Source organism: Rhincodon typus, chromosome 37 (genome assembly GCF_021869965.1).
Source record: "Rhincodon typus isolate 14 chromosome 37, sRhiTyp1.1, whole genome shotgun sequence".
NCBI lineage: Eukaryota > Metazoa > Chordata > Chondrichthyes > Orectolobiformes > Rhincodontidae > Rhincodon > Rhincodon typus.
In genome coordinates this window covers 7,690,362-7,692,631 of record NC_063368.1, presented here as the reverse complement: position 1 = coordinate 7,692,631, position 2,270 = coordinate 7,690,362, and the positions used below count along the sequence as shown (strand labels likewise).

The 2,270-nt window shown below is 43.0% G+C and overlaps 1 long non-coding RNA gene across 1 annotated transcript; it reads left to right on the top strand.

Annotated features, from left to right (window-relative positions):
- Positions 1 to 225: 225 nt before the first annotated feature.
- On the top strand, positions 226 to 618 carry LOC125487125. The gene is made up of 2 exons (XR_007265663.1): positions 226 to 414; positions 515 to 618. It is a non-coding gene; the product is annotated as an uncharacterized LOC125487125 (long non-coding RNA).
- Positions 619 to 2,270: the final 1,652 nt, after the last annotated feature.

Below are 2,270 nucleotides of genomic sequence, written 5' to 3'. Positions count from 1 at the left end.
ACTCTCCCTCCTTCCTCCTCTCCCTCCACTGGAGTTGCTCGCTCTCCCCGCGCACCGCTTAAGGGCGGCAGCTCATTCTCGCCCCATCTCGGGAGCGAGATGAATATGCAGATAACAACGCCCGCATGCATACCATTAAGAACGTGGCTACCAATCAGCAGCCAGCGCGGGGGTGTTACATGCAAATCGCGGGTGCCTATATGCAAAACAGGGAGCCGCTCTCGCCCGGCGCACCCGAAGCAGGCGGTGGGCGGGGCGTATGTAAATATTGCGGACGGTCATTTGCATAACCGCCGTCGCTTTTTCAAAACCCATCCGTTGGCGCAGCGAAGCAGATGGTCACGTTCGTTGTTGATTTAGTCTCCTTTAGATTGGGTGGGGTTGGTGATCGTAGTGGTCTTCGGCGTCGTCGCGGTTCGTGTTGTTTTCAAAATTGCCCTTTGTAAACTGCATTTACCAAGTTTTCGGGCAGCTTCTGTAAGATTGAAATCCCTTTTGTATTTTGTTTAAATAGAAAGTGTTCTAGTCGGAAAAGAAGTTGTTCCTCGAACACTGCATTCTAAAAAGAATGCATTTCGACAACCCATTGTACTGGTGTTAAATAAACGCCCTGCATCGCTTGTTCTCTCAGCAGCGACGGTCGCTTGCAATTCTTTTTCCCACCCTTCGCCGCTTCCATGACTGACCGCCAGTGTCGCTGTTGAGTACAAAGGCGCTTCTGACAGCAAGAGTACGCGAGAATTCGTTACAGATGAACATGTTTCAAATACAAATCCTGACCGCTCCGGAGAGAGCTATGCAGCCTCCAAAAACATCTTTTCGTTAACCTTTGGATGTTTGAATTTTAAATACCTTGCAACTGTTTAACTGTGATAAAAACACAGTCTTAAATACAGGTATTTTTGAAAACATAAGCTACATTTAACAACGTAGCACTCCATTAGCCAGTGAAGTTAAGACTTTTTTTAAAATTCGGATGCCGGAGATCGGAAACAAAGGAAAATAGAAATTGCTAGAGGAACTCAGAACCTTCAGACCCTTTTGGAGAAGGATCACTGGACCCAAAACTGTTGTCCTTTCGTAGATGCTGCCAGACCTGCTGAGTTTCACCAGCAAGTTCTGTTTTCAGAGTTCTTTTTAATTTTTTCATGAATAAGATTAGTGGATAGATTGTAGAATCAGGGGCTGCTCTTAGAGAAAAGAGATTGAGAGGAACTTTGATGAAGGTGTTCATGAGGGATCTCGACAGGGTAGATTTCCACACTGTAGGGGTTCTATGGTTTTATATGGAGAAACTTTCAACTAGCTGGTACAAGGATTGAGAACCCAAGGGTGCCAACTGAGAGTTAAGTAACAACAATGCCATGTGGAAAAGCTTTTTTAAAAAAGACAATTTGTGTGATTAGAATCTAGACTGCAATGCCTGAAAATGTTGTGGAGCAGATCGAAGTCAAGTCTTCAAAAGATAATTAGATAATTTTTGGTGGGACTGGGGAGATAATTGCCGCCTATGGGGAAAGGCTGTGTGGTGGAACCAACTGAGTAGCCAGCACTGATGCAATTCTTCATCCTGTAACCTTCTATCGTTCTGTACCCCAGCCTGGGAGAGAGATATAGAATATCAAAAGGATACAAAATAAAAGAGATTGAAAAAGAAATGCAAAACAATTGCAAGGCTGGGGGTGGGCAATGATAATGTGCACTTTCTTAAAAGGAGGTCAGATGATACCACAATAAATATTAACAATGGTTAAAACAGTCATTCTTAAACAAGGACCAGTGGATCACTGGGAGATACTATTTGGTGGAATCAGTGAAATAAATGATTTGCAGCTAGGAACATGCAGCAATTTGATGACGATCACCTCAGTTATTGGCGACTGTTTCTGAGTATGTGGGGTATTGTTGATAATTGTCTGCAAACCAATGACAGCCCATCACTCTTAAGTGCTTTCTCACTTTGAACTTGCATTATACTCCTGTGAAAATATTTTGAATGCTGTCAGACTGGCTGATAATGACCAATGTGACCCATATCCAATGAAAAGTAGGAGATAATTTCTTAAATGTTATTTTTCCACAAGATCTTTCCTGTTCACCTGAATGGCAGCTAAAAAAATACTGGATACACAGCTGAGACAATAGAAAATTGTCTGCTTCATAATATCGAGAGTCTAAAGAAGCCATCTTGACAACACAGGCTGTGAGAGTACATTGATGTCTTGCACCTGGAAATGTTACAGCGAAGTAAAGCCAGTTGCTGTGGTTAT